This window comes from Pleurodeles waltl, chromosome 1_2 (genome assembly GCF_031143425.1).
Source record: "Pleurodeles waltl isolate 20211129_DDA chromosome 1_2, aPleWal1.hap1.20221129, whole genome shotgun sequence".
Taxonomy (NCBI): Eukaryota; Metazoa; Chordata; class Amphibia; order Caudata; family Salamandridae; genus Pleurodeles; species Pleurodeles waltl.
Window position 1 is genome coordinate 682,530,814 of NC_090437.1, and position 15,014 is coordinate 682,545,827.

The 15,014-nt window shown below is 44.1% G+C and overlaps 1 protein-coding gene across 2 annotated transcripts in view; it reads right to left on the reverse strand.

Annotated features, from left to right (window-relative positions):
• The window catches only part of NR3C2 (nuclear receptor subfamily 3 group C member 2), a 799,955-nt gene extending 786,257 nt beyond the window's left edge, over nucleotides 1-13,698 (reverse strand). The window contains exon 1 of one of the 2 annotated variants that reach the window (XM_069242633.1): nucleotides 13,219-13,698. The gene's annotated coding sequence lies outside the window, so the exon portion shown is untranslated. The remainder of the gene's footprint in view (nucleotides 1-13,218) is intronic. The other variant, XM_069242632.1, reaches the window with a different exon arrangement.
• Between the last annotated feature and the right edge of the window lie 1,316 nt (nucleotides 13,699-15,014).

The following is a 15,014-nucleotide window of genomic DNA, read 5'->3' on the forward strand; positions in this document are numbered from 1 at the left end:
TGGTAATTTTTGTAACTTTTATATAAGTACATACACATATTTTTTTTAAGTCAAAATATTTTTATTCGTATGACATAATATCTAAAAAAAAGTGTTATTTTAAGTCCCTGTCTCCACTATTTTCTGTGAGAGAGTACTGCAGTACCAGTGAGTGTCCAACTGCGGTGCTAGATTTACTTGAAATTTGAGCCGGAGTGCATTTGCTACTGTTTTGTGACCTTTCTATCTGCAGTACCTTTATAAGTGTGGTCTTAGTCTTGTTTGGGTGAGTTTTATTATTTCAGTTCCCATTTAGGAGTAGATATTACCTATTTTCCAGCCACTCCTATTGTCCCTGCCACTCTTACCACAAAAGCGAATATCAATATATAATTCGGTGGAGATCTCCAAATAGAAAAGACATGTTACACAAAGGTCTCAACCCAGAGGTTAGTGAAAAGGCATTTTGTAGCATTTGAGTAGTAATACTCTAGTACTATTGAATATGCTACAAATACAGATACTGAATAGGCTCTTGTGAGTGTGCAAGAGTTTCCTAATATTTTTAGGAATTAGAGAATATGTTAAAATTGGTTAATATTTGGAAAGTCCATCTACAAACTCGAAGTAAATAATGCTTCAGCCAAAATAGCCCAACATATGTATCCAAATGAGCATGCCTTATGATAAATTTGACTTTTAAATATGTTTTCGCAGACCAATCAGGTAAAGATGTTTGGAGCTATTTCGCAGCACTGATGGTTGTAACCTCCACATATGTTGAGACTTTTAAATTGCTCTGATTTTCACTTGCAACTTTCAGTTTTCTTCCATTTCATCTGCGTCACATTCTAGGTGCAAGCAGAAAATGTTTACACAGGGAGTTTCTCTATAAATCACACTTAAAATACGTTTGCTTATGGTTGCTCTTTGAGTGTACTGCATTAATCAAGAGGTAAGGTCAGCAGTTGTGGAACCACTGTTAGAAAACAAATCCTCTAAAAGACACATTCTAAAAAGAGCTTGACTCAACAAACAACAAATTCCCAGTGGGATAACCATAAAGAGCCGAAGACCACTAGAGACATCACTGAAGATTAAACTCATCTACTCAGTCATCCTCTCTCAAGCCAACTAGTTACGCTAACAAAATCTTCAGTAGCTAATGACATTAAAATAATCTTAGATTAACGCCTTCCCAGAGTACAACATGATATGCTAAAACATAATAGGAAAAACTGAGTAGTTGTGTATTGCTAAAATACTCACTTGTGAAAATGTGCACAAAATCTGGGAAACGAGTTTTCACCTCTTTGCAAGATGCAATCTACCCAAGAACAGAATCACTTCTCATGGTGGTAGCAATGTCTTCCTATCCCATGACACACATTGGCAACTTCATACACACTCAACCAGTCATCACTGCAAGCAGAACACTGAGTGGCGTAAAACTCATTTTTGCAAAATGTATTTGTCATTACGCGACAACAGTAATTACATAAAACATATTTTAGTGCTACACTGAGGATGTGATGTGATTATGAGGGTTTGGAACACATGAAGGATAGTGATAATCAGGTGATCAATATCCAAGGGATAACCGCCGCTGGCTGCATTATAGCATAGGCAAAGCCAGTGCTAAATGATCTAATCATTTTCTTGACAGTACTACGGAATATCGAGGCTATGAATGCACAGAACATCAAGAGACAAAATATTAAAAGTATAGATTTACTATTCTTAATTTCACATCTATGTACCAGTTATTATATATACTTCTTCAAGGTACACATATACAGAGATAGGTACAGAAAATTTACATGTACTTATCTTTCAATATTTTGTCCTTCAATACTGTGTCCACGATAGTTGGTGCCATTCAAATTTCTATCTCGATATTTCAGGGGCACACCACTTTCTTAGTTCTGTATAGGTAATGTTTCAAAAGCACTTGGGGAAACTGTAGCCTGTTGTATTAAGCTGAAAAGAAGACTCCTTTACCTTACTGGTCTGCACAAACATATTTAATAATCAAATTTAACATAAACCTTGATTATAGGGGTACCTATGTTGAAGTTTTTGGCTGGAGCAGTGTTCTCGTCGAGTTTGTAGACCAATGTTAACATGTTCTCTTATTTCGAATTAAAAAGAGACCTTCTGTCGCGCTTGAATATGTAATTCGAAATGATCTCTTAGATTTAGAGGAGAAGAGAGAGACACTGCCTTCAGCTATTAATACTATTCAGAGGTTTGGCTTGAAGGCAGTAAAGCCATTCTAAATGCATCCTTTAGAGACAACGAGTACACCCACGATGTGAAACTTCAAGTGCAGCAAAGGTGGGGGAGACTAAACAATGTGTAAATTTCTAATCTACAGCAAAGATCAGCTCTACACATTTTTGAGATGCTAATCATCCGCATTTGAACCAAATGGTCATCTATGCATTTTTGAAGCCATTCTTCCAAATTCCAGCTTTTTGTCCGGGATTCAGTTTCTCGCGGAGGACTCAGACAGCCTTTTGTTGCAAGACCAGTGAAAACAGTGGAAGATGAGAACAAAATAAAAAGTAGCGACCTCTGTAATTGTATCTCTTGAAGGATAATCAGCAACACCTTTGCCATTTGACAGGAGCTGTTTCCTGGAATAGGTGTTACATATCAATAGCCACCTCTTTGCCTGCACCAGGTCATTGGGGCAAACACTTGCCACACAATTTGCCCCAGAATTAAACCGAGATGAAAAGTTCCAGTTTTAAAAGTTCTCTAAAAAAATACAAAGGGTGTTTGAAGTACATATACTTGACAATATCAGAAGAACAGGACCTGCAGAAGCAATTGGTTGCTGTCAGACATGTGGCATTCTGTTTTTCAATATGGGGAAGGAAATTAGCATGCATATTCAACACTGTGCAACATGCCAACTTAATTCAAAATAATGTACCAAATGTATGCACGCGTCTTGTTTGATTATGCTAATACTGTCCATTTATACAGCACAAAAGAAAACTGGGCGTTTTTGATAAGACTAAGAGGGTCATTCTGACCCTGGCGGCCGGTGGCCGCCAGGGCCACCGACCACGGGAGCACCGCCAACAGGCTGGCGGTGCTCCAACGAGCATTCTGACCGCGGCGGTTCAGCCACGGTCAGAAGCGGAAAGTCAGCGGTCTCCCGCTGACTTTCCGCTGCTCGTGTGAATCCTCCATGGCTGCGGAGCGCGCTCCGCAGCCATGAGGATTCTGACCCCCCCTACCGCCATCCTGTTCATGGCGGGAAAGCCGCCATGAACAGGATGGCGGTAGGGGGGGGTCGCGGGGCCCCGGGGGGCCCCTGCCGTGCCCATGCCAATGGCATGGGCACGGCAGGGGCCCCCGTAAGAGGGCCCCGCAAAGTATTTCAGTGTCTGCCTTGCAGACACTGAAATACGGGACGGGTGCCACTGCACCCGTCGCACCTTCCCACTCCGCCGGCTCGATTACGAGCCGGCATCCTCGTGGGAAGGTCGTTTTCCCCTGGGCTGGCGGGCGGTTTTTCAGCAACCGCCCGCCAGCCCAGGGGAAAACTTGTAATACCCGCCGCGGTCTTTTGACCGCGGCGCGGTATTTTGGAGGGCGGCATCCTGGCGGGCGGCCTCCGCCGCCCACCAGGGTCATAATGAGGCCCTAAGCGTCACTTAGGACAAGACACAATCTCAGAAGACTGAACATTTTGGTTAACCTTGCAAGGATTCGAAATAATGTAATTTTGGTTAAATAAAGATATTAGCGCAAAATGCATAAACCTAGTAACTGTGTGCCACAATAGAAACATTTGACCTGCAGGCTATAAAATGAGCTCTGCACAAAATGAATGAAGGCAAAGACTACACTAGGATTCCAACATCTGATCTACTGGTTCCAAAAAGTGCTCTGCCACAGGCACGTTGTTATACGTTATAGGCAGCTAAATTATCTAGCTTCAGGAGCAAGTAACTATATCTGTGCTGTGGCCTTCACCACAAAAACCAGCCTTAAAAGGTGCACAAACGTAATTTTTCTCTGCGGCTTCTTATACCTGGCTAAATGTTAGTCACCATGCCAGTAGGTATTTAGGACTGCAGATGTTTGGAATCCCAGAACGTTACCCTGGCTGAGAAATCTATTAAATAGCATAAGAACCTTGTTTAGAAGCAGGGACACTAGAATAATGCGACAGGGAGGATCAAATTATGCAGGAAGAAAAGCCAAATTATGCGGGAAAATGGGGCAACTTTTTGTGATAGCATTACTTCATTATTTTCTCATTTTAACTCATGAGAACCATGCTTGGCAAAAGAAAGATTTTACCTCGTTAGTACTTGTTTAACAACTAAATACAACAATAGGTAACTTAAAGATGACTAATCAACTTTTGCAGAGGGTCTTCCACTGCGTGGGAACAGCTGTAGCCACATCTGTAGCAACAGATGATAGATTATGTGGCAAATTCATAATTATGCGAAAAAGATGCTTCTGCAGAATTGCATATTTCTAATGGCCCTTTTTATAAGAACAGGACAGAACTAGACAAAAGTCCTTACTCGAACCAAAGGGAGAACGTCTTGTGATAATGGACATTATTTGAGATTCGGAGGCTAACTTGCAAGTGTTCCAGTGAGGATTGAGACGGTGTTGGCATAAATTCTGCATTACAATTACTAAGAATTGGGACACTTTCACAGGCTATATTAGCATGGGTTTTCGAGACACTCCCTACAAAGTAAAGTGAGAGATCTTCATAAAGCTGAAGTGAGGCCAAGATACATGCCACTCCACCTCCATCAAAAACACCGTACAGCAGGCCTTAAAACAGGGAAACTGAAAGCATTACTGCAGAAATAAACTTTGACCAGCATCACAGAAAAGCATAATAAACAACTGTTTTGGGATTAGTGATGGTTTCATGCCTGCAGTAAAGCTGATCTTAAATTGGGATCAGTTACACGGCACAGCACCATGGAATGTGAGGGTAGATCGCCAAATACTAAAAATTGCAGCAGAAACTGGTGTACACCCAAAATGGCAAACTAGATCTGCTACACAGTAAACAATATAATCACAGCATGGCAAACTCAATGTGAAATGCAATCAAGCAAATTAACTGTTAAGCAAAGAAAATGAATTTTTTTAAAAAAAATACAAGAGACTCCCATCTTACCAAACATCTTGAGCAGAAGGAGTTAAAACGCAACCCTTCCAAGCACTACTACGGCGATAAACTTAAGGCAGCATCAAGTAGCAACCAAACAAATAACTAGTTTTGAAAGTAGTTTTGGCAGAGGAAGTTTGATCCTTGGCTCTTTCAAATATTTTATGACTCCCAATGTGTGGCTGGTGAAGCAGCAGGATTATTAACAGGTAGATTTAGATGAAATAAAGATGGCTTCAAGGGGAGTGGTAAAGAGGCATGGGAATACTAACAACAGTAAGGAGGGAATATGTTGTAATTGTGTTATACTTTTAAAAGACCGCTCAAAAACTATTGGAGGAATGTTCACCGAGAATGGTCAAAGAGGCAATGTCAAAATGGAAATGGTCTCAGTTTCTATTCTCTTGAGCTAAAACAAAAACATATATTTGAGTCCAAGCAAATAGTCTTAAACTTACATTCTTTAGGGTTGTACTGGTAATTCCTACACTCTAACTCTTTCCTGGTGCAGTTTAGGAGTGTTCTTTCGGAGCTAAACACGCTGCCATTATCCAGTCCTGGAAACCTACACTGCCACACTTCTCCTACTACCACACCTGGTTGAGAGTTCCACTTGGCAGCTTATTCTGTCAAAAATCAATCTACAAAATGTTGCAGGGTTTTATGTGCAGACTCCACTTATCTCTGTAGCAGCATTTTAAGCAATTTAAATCAGATACCCTGGGGTGATAGTTCCAAGTACAAACTGAATGCAACAGGTACCTGTTGCAGCCCAGGCTCAGTGAATAGAAGAATGACAGGAGCTCTGAGGCCATTTGATAGCAGACTACCAGCATTCTGGCAATGGGGACTGTGCTTTAATGGGGCTTTAAACAATAGAGCAATTTGTGTTCTGACATGACAACGTGTTGTACATACCTGTACAAAGTGGAGTCTGGCATTGTATTGTACATACATACATACCTACATACCCCAGCAGTGTGAATTCTGGCATCATTGACAATTATGATAATGACAAACCATGGTAATGTGGATGGTTGCATTAAAAAGGGGTAAAACACACACCGAGCTATTTGTTTTCTGGCATAACATTGGTGCTACACCTGCCAGAGTACTGTGGATCCTGATATGCCAATGGTGCTTAGCATACCAAGACAATGTATATTTCTAGCATGACGGCGGGGCTTTTTATGGCCTCATGGTGTGCACTCCAGTATGGCAATGGTGTATCAAATATTGAGGCAAGGTAAAAACGGACATAGGAATATGTGGCTTTCTTACTAGAACAATATGAACACTAGCATCATAGCAGTAAATGTAACTTAATGGATAACTAACATCAGAGTTCACATCTGTAAAATATGCAATTTGGATGAGACCTCACACCCTGAACAACAGCCCAGGTATGCTAAGCAGTCACAATACAGTAGGATGTAACCTAACATAATGATATGAATGACCTTATTGAGCATCAGCAATTACCTTTGACCAGTTATCACTATTTCTGGCCTGCAACAGCGCATGCACTGCATGCACACTTGCTTGTGATATTGTATACAAGGGGCATGCAGCCTGCTCATTGCTTAACATTTGTTGGCTTCATCATCTCTCTTATTTGCTGCCTTTTAATTCACCAGCTCTTACTGGCTTCGCTTCTTCTTTTGGATGGAGCATAGAAAAGGTACTGATTGCTTGAGCTTGACTGCTGTCCTTCTGCTGATTGTGCTGTGATGGAGGTACTACTTGTCTTCCTTTCCTGTTGCCTAGTTGAACCTATTGCCATTTGTAGCTGTTTTACTATGCCACACACACTCCAAAGAAGCTCTTTTCTCCTTTGAAATGGATGTTTATTGTGACAACAGATGGTATCTGCTTTTACTGTGACAACAGATGTTATCTGCTTTTACTGTGACAGATGTTATCTGCTTCCAAATGTATTTTCACTGAGAAATGGGCGTGGTGCAATTGCTTTCTTTATGTGATAGGATTTTTTTTTTTTACTGAATGTAGGATTTTTTTTTGCCAAATTACAGATTTATTTTCTTTTTCGAGCATGGGGAGATTAACTGTTTTGCTCAGAATCACAGAGTTGTTGTAATGAGACCTAACAAGCATTGGTAAAGCCAATATGTCTCGCCTATGAGACTACTGGCTCTGCCATTGCCCTTTGCTTCTGCTGTACAGCATGGGGATTGCCACTTTGGCATTGATTTGTAGCCATGCTGTATAGCAGTGTGTCTGCTGTGCAGTATGGTTAAAAATAATAATAAAAAGGACTATGATGTGTCTAGCGCTAATGCACTTTTAAAAAAAGTGAATTTGCCATTGCTGCATCATAATGCTTTTCAAATTTGTTTTTAGCCACACTGAAAGCATCTGCGCTGCTAAACAGCATGACTACAAAACATTGTCAAAGCCAATATCTCTCATGAGACCTATTGGCATTGCCAATGCTTGTTTTTATAAGTATACTTTAGTGACACCCTGGTGGGCAGGGTGAGTTATGTAACAGTATATTAGCTGCACATAAAGTTCTGATGGACTCCTACCTGGCATAGGAACACTGGGGCACTGTGTCCTGATAAAAGTTTAAACAAGTTTTTTTTTCTCTCAACGAAGGATTTTGTTTTGCCATTTATTCAGTGTAACACTTGATTTTAGACGGCACCAGCATCTCTGGTGGCACCAATATTTGCCTGGTGTGCATCAACTTTTTTGCATCCAAAACATAACTTATTTATTTATATATGTGATTGTTCCCCTTTTGGAGTTTAACCTGTTTAAAACATTATGCACTGAAATACACCATTTAGGTCAATGTTTTCAATTTAAATTTTCTATGGGTGGGTGAGCCTGTGCCCCATTTCTCTGGAGGGGAATGAGTTGACTCATCACGCATGCCTGCAAGATTTAACGTGGGACTGATTTGAAAACGTCTGCCGGGGTTGATTTGGGCTCCTTGTCTAGGCTGAATTGCTTCCCTGATGTAACATTACACCACAACCCATACATTGTGCATACCATCTCGCTGTGTAGTTTTAAAAAGTCCAAAATCTGGAAAACTATTTTTTCAAGATACTTATGTGATGCTTACTCTCCCAACTGCGTTATTTGCATACTCTAGGAACTGAATGGACCACAAGTCTAACAATATCTCCAAAGATAACTCCATATCCGACTATGGCCCTCAACACAAAACGCCAGTAATTCATGCTGGGGGCGGCAACCCTGTTTGTGGCCCCAATAGGAACTATAAAACATTAATGGGAATTAGTACATTTCACAAAGTGTTTTAGCGAGGGCAAACCTTCAGATTTACTGAATCTGAGGGTTTTCAAAACACTTTGTGCATGAGACCCAAAGTGAATTCCGAATTAACGGGTTGCATAGTTAAATATGCTCTATGACATTACATAAGGTACATGCTTGCAATAATTAACATGGAGGAAAGGAGGTGATTATGTGTTTGAGAACAATCGTAGGTTTCTATTCTACTTTAATACTCCCATTATAAGTGGCGTGAAGGAATGTACTGTATTGTTTTTGAGTGGTAATACGACTTTGCACGATAACAAGTAATACCGAATATGGTATTACCTGGCAGTACAAAAATGCTTTTCCACTCTGGAATTCCTCCTCCTGACAACATGTGGATTTTGTTAGCAGATACGTTTTCTCTTAAATTTTTCAAAATTCCAGGTCTCAATATGTGTAATAGCTCGTAAATGGGGTAATACCACGGAACATAAGCAACACGAGGCAAATGCTTTGATGACGACGCCATGTGATGTATGACACTTTCTGCTAGGTGTTTAGTGTATTGCATTCTGGAGTGCACATTTTTGCTCTTAGCGTGATAACTATTGCCTTGCAAATCTCAGAATATAAAATGCTTTGGGCTAAAATTTCAAGACTAATGGAAGGCGTCCCTCAAGAAGAGACCATTTGGTAAGAGGCTGTCAGATAACGCAGTCAATGTTCCTTTGACATCTGCAAGAGGGAAAGAAGAGACACCACTTCCTCTGAAAGACCATGGCTATCCTCAACCCAACATCAATTAGAAAAAAAGAACGTGCTGCTAGTTTTTTGAAAGGTTTTTAAGACCTGACATGCCACCTGTGCTGAACTCTCAGGTTTACCAGGTCTGTGAGTAGCTCATCCAGTCCATGTTTTTGCTCTGCATTCGGAGACTTGTAGTTAGGGTACACCTTCCTCAGAATAAAATACCAGCTGTTTCTGTTTTGCTAGTCTGGAACTGGTTGGTGAAAAATTATGTGCGTAAAATTACAATATTCTTTCATACCATGGCCATTATCCCTCAGTGGAGTTTAATAACCATTCATTAAGTATCTAGACAGCTCTCAAACGCTTATGATTTTTTTTTTTTTTTTTTTTTTGCGGTTTTACGAAGGTATGGGAGTACTTTACGTGAACACCAGCTACATTACACAAGATCATATTTTTTAGGGAGCTTAAGTGATTTACCCAGAATCACAGGATGTTGAGCAGACGCCAAGACCAGATCCTGGTTTCCAAGTTCCAAAATTGGAAGCTCTTGCCCCTCCGCGACCCGATCCCCCCCCCCAACAACAACACACACAATTATATTTCAAAACGGAAATAACTAATTTCACTGGTTTTACCAACAGATGTACAGGTAGGTTTATATAAATACAGACAGGTAAAAATGCCAGGTAGCATGGTCACTTGTAGTACTAATTGTATAATATTTTACATGGGAATACAGTTCTCAGTACAGAAAGCAGAAGCGTGGGGCGTTGCACGCATAGGCAAAGGAAATCTGAGAGCGTGGTCTCTTGAACACCAGTATCAGGCTGAATGTGACATCTTAGAACAATTACGCCTCGTACTAAATTTATTTTATACTATCTTGAAAAAACTGCGATACCCGGGAACTTTTTATTGAGATATAGGTTAACCGAAGTTAGTCCCCGTGCGGCACTAAAATAAACATGTTCGCTCCTCTGAACGATTCCAGGTGATATTATCAGTTTAAGAGAGGATTCAGTACGGTGGGTATGTGCCTTCTAACCAGTCTCAAGGTCCCGACTCTGGGCTAGTGCCGGCTTCCCGTGTGTGTCAGGCGCAGGAGCGGAGGCATTACCCTAACGGAGCAGCGTGATTCTGCCAGTGACAGTTGCTCTCCGGCCAGCGGAGATAACGCCCAGGGTGCAGCACGTGACGCCGCCAGCCTGAAACTTCTCCAGGCTCAAGCCCTGCCCCTCCCTCATCCGTTGGGCCCAGCGGGATACGTCTCTGTCTTCTGATTGGGCTAACATCCTGCCAATCACCTGTAAAACAAAGTTTGCTGCGCCACACAGCTAGGGAAGGGGCTGGGATCCATCCTCTTTTCCCACGCGCCCCCTTCTCTTTGACTAAACAGCGGCTGTGGTGGTTATGACACTTGTAGAAAGGGGAAGCTCACGTCACGTAACTAGTACAGTAAATACCGTGAGCCCCTCCGTGGGATGCCCTCCAAGGAGACCGGGATTAGCTGAGGGGGGCGTGGGGAAGACGATATCAGCATATAGGGGCACAGTACAGGAACTCCCACTAAGTAGCCATCTCAGATGTCCACCCCTGGGGCACGTTAACACCACTAGGCTTCTCACGTGCTCCGAAGGTTCAGGAATGGGCTCAGGAGGAGGCTGGCGCAGTCACTGGAAGTGAGGGCTCTGCTGGTCCCCTCTGCCCTGAATGCGCCCGCGAGAGGCAGACCAAGGAAGGCTTGTTAGTCAACACACAGGGCCGACCTACAGGCTCTCCTTCAACCTGCCGCGAGTCCAGAGGCGGGGCCAGCCTCCCACGCACAGGTGACAGCCCAGACCCACCGCCCATCCAGGCTGCCTGTGCTGCTCCTCCTCGTCGGCTCCCTGTTTGTCATTTCCGCGTTACGATCACAAAGCGGGCAGTATGGAGGTTGTTGAAATGCACATAACACCGAAGCACGCAAGGACCGTGGTGAAGAAAAAAGCAATGTATTAACCGCGCAGTGTGCGTAAACTGAGGGCGCACCCACTGCACGGCAACCCAGACTTGCACCTGTCCTACGCAGCACCAATATCTTATCTAGTGCATTCCCATCCGCTTCCCGTTGAACAAGACACCACCCACTCCCTTACGACTGACAACCTCCACCACTGGTCATTCACTGAGCAGCAAATGCCCACGGCACAGTATGACCCGTCCTTGCCCCCAAAAGAAGACATTAACACTCAAAAGCATTACTCATCTTATGCACATCAGATCAAGTAACCTCCCGGGAACATATATCTCCTATATAAGGTAACAACTAAGCGCAACACATACTCCCTGCACAAATGATAGCCACTAATAGAAGCCACTATGCAAAATTACTCTGACAGCATTGTCCCTCCACCATCTATGCACAGTGAGGCCCAAGAGAGCAACAGGTATGATTACACACCTGGCAACACCCCACCCTGGTCACCGGCGCCAGAAGTCCGGAAGACACAACCACCCCCTGTACAGCAGGTGTGGGCGCGATTACGCTTCAGCGCGCCTGTCTGCTTACTCGCCCTGTCCATCCCACACCCACTCACGTGCATGGGTTCTGTTCAATAACGAGCCACAATACGCGCCACGATGCGCACGCGATGTGCATTATCTGGTGGACCCCCGTATTAAAGTGTAAGGAATTTCACAACTTCGGCAAGTTAGTAGTGTTAAATTGGGTTTGTAATGTCACCACAAATGTCTGGAGTCTCAGACTCTTCGCTGTCCCCACCTCCTGCCGTCAGACTGCCACAATCGTCACCAGGTAACAAGCAATGGCTCCGCTACCTCTGTTTTTAGTCCTCCTCCCTACACACACACCCTAGGCGTTTCACATTTTGGAGACTAATGTTCTGTTTATAAACATAAATAAAAAATAAATGGCAATCAAAAACATTAAATTTAGGGTAGCGCCTATCTTTCAGGAGGAGTTGTGTACGCACCCGTCCCACGCAGAGTTCTTTCTTCTAAGACCAATATTGTTTTATATCTTTCTACAGTGTGCGTTTTTCTTCTTCTTTTTTTGCTGATAGTTTAAGAAACTACCGCAGATCTTAATCCGATGTGTCTAGGGGCTGCCCAAAAACCAGTTAGCGTGCAGCCTTCTTACCGGTAAAAAGAAAGACAGGTGGTCAAACGAACCAATCTTTTAAAGCGGTGAGCAGAAGCCCGAAACATTTGCATTTTAATGGGTTCCCATTGCCGTACCTGCGGTGCACAGGTCCCAGTTTATTGACACTTATTAAACAGACAACCGACGAGACTCTCTGAACAGTAGCTTTAAATGTAGTGGTCATTTTACCACTATGGCAGTCCATTCAAAAGTCTCAATAGTGAGGTGTAACAATTCAGGTTCACCTTTTTATGTCCCTTGGCAGTCTGGGGCACTTTTAACGCTTCAGATAATATATGCACCTCTCAAGAGCAAGAACAAAATAGTCGGTTCTCCCTGTTTGCAGTATATTGTGAGATACTTGATCAAGACGACAAAAGCATGAAATAACCATACACAGGTAGGTAACGAGAAGAGATGGGTCCTGGTTGGAAATGTGGATTCATTTCGACGATGCCTTATACCAATTGAACTTTAAACAACAACAACAAAAAACGTGTGCAGAAGGACGCAATGAATTGCCACCACTGGAACCTGTATCAAATAGTGAAATAAGGCAAGAAAGTCGCGTACTGCTACGATTGCACTAGAGGGGCAGATCAACACGGGGAAGACGGTATCAGGAAATAAGCGAACGAGGGAGGCGCAGACAGCCCCTCCTACTCAGGTGAAGGAGGGGAGTCTGGCTGCGCACTGGCCCAGACAGGAGTGTGCACTGTCAGAGTGCCAAGTTTTCTGTTGACATCTGTGACCTTTTCCTGCCTATGTTCCTTCTATTTGTTTATACCATGCCCATACCAATTTTTACAACCCACTCTGAATGTACTCTGAATGCCGACTACTGTCTAGAATGCAAAGTCCTGATGACCTGTAACCCCCAACAGACACATGCTCCGATTAAAAACGGAGATGCCCTTTCACTCACCTGGCAGCTGCAATCTATGACATGTCTCAGGGAAGGTCTAGGGAGACTTCCCTCCCCAGCACAGAGTAATCCGAGAGAGGCTGGAAAATTCAAAGTATATCAGGAGCAAATCCCAAAGACACCAGAAAGGAAGCAGTAGCTGATCATAAGTGTGTGCAGCCTGGCGAATTGTCCAGGTTTCCGTGGCGGCCCCGCCACCTCTTGACGCAGATCTCAGCAGCAGGTGAGGCACTTCTGCCAGGACAGGGTGCAAACTTTCCACGCGCGCCCCCTGTCCGACGTGGGTGTGTCAGATATGCCACCTCCTGTGGCCCGCGGGCTGTTCTGGCGCTGCCAGGTGCCCGCGCCGCAGGGTGACAGGAGGAGGGGCGCTTACAGCCAGGGGGGGTGAGAGGAAGGAGGCGGGGGCGATGGTGCTGCGCGAGGTGCTTCTGTTGCTGAACTGTCTGCGCGGCTGTCACAGACTCTGGCGCTGTCTGTGCGGGAGGAGGAGGAGGCGTGGCTGAGGACGCTTTGAGTGACGGGCGGCTGGGTAGGCGGGCGCGCGGACGATCGGGGCTGGCTTTCCAGGGCGCGCGCTTCTACCTATGTCCTTGCTGAGCCTGCTAGTTTCCCTGGTGCGCGCTCGCGCTGATCCCAGGCGCGCGCACGCTAGTCAGCCCGACCTCTTCTTCTTGCTCCCCTCCTCCTCACGCGCCAATGTCGGAAGCTCGCGCACAGACAAGCCGCACAGCAGGCACGTACTGTGGGAAGTGAAGGGGGCGGTTGAGGACACGGCGTGACGTCACCCGCGGCTGGCTGCTGCTGCTGCTGGTTTTTCTTTTTTTTTTCTGCCCCTTTTTCCCGACGAGCCTGTCTGGAAGAGGAGGGTGGTGTTACCTGGCGTGCCCCGGTGAGGAAGGGACACGTGCTGTGCAGCAGCCGGCCCAGGGCTGGGCGACGATGCAGCAGCTTCTGAAGGGGACCTCTAGACATCCCTGCTTATGAGGCATTTGGAGGTGGAACAGGAGGGAGGATACCATGCCGATCACTCCTAGACTTCGTGTGCCCTGCGCATGCTATGAGGGATGGATGACCACTTGACCAGCTCACATTTGTTGCCTTCTGCAGCTTAATCTCAAATCTAATTAATTAATTTTTTGGTGAATGGCTATAGAATGGTGATTCCCACCGCTCCCGAAAATTGAAACACTGTATTTAATTGGGCCTTCACCAAATATTGAAGCGGTGAAGTGTTCCATTCTGACTACGCCTTTGCCAGTAGGAGATTGTTTATTTATAAGTACAGTGTCCCTACTGTACACAGGCACACGCCTGCTATATTGGGTGCAGCTCGCAGATGTATTCTCGGCCTATCGGAAGCTGCAGGAAAATGTGCTGCACACAGGCACTGTGCCATTGTCAGAACACAATTCATGTTTGTACTGCGTGGGAGGATTCTAGATATGTTTGTTCATTAAGCTCATTTGTATAACGATATCGCAGCACACATTTTGTAACGACAACGGTTTACTTAGAAGGACAACCGAAGGAAAGGGATTAGGATTGCCGGTATTGTATCGTAATATGATTTGCTTATTAGAGATGGTCCCACGGTTTTTGCTGCGTTTAGAGCTCTCTCTGAATACCAAGCCAGTGAGACCGGTGCTGCTTTTCTTCGTTCTTGAATAATCTGATGGGATGCTGCCTTTCAAGCGATATGTGGATAGAATGATTTATTGCACGAAAGTGCAACATAGATATGATACCAAATAAAGATACTTTAGATATGTTAAAGTGTCTGTTTTGCCTTGATG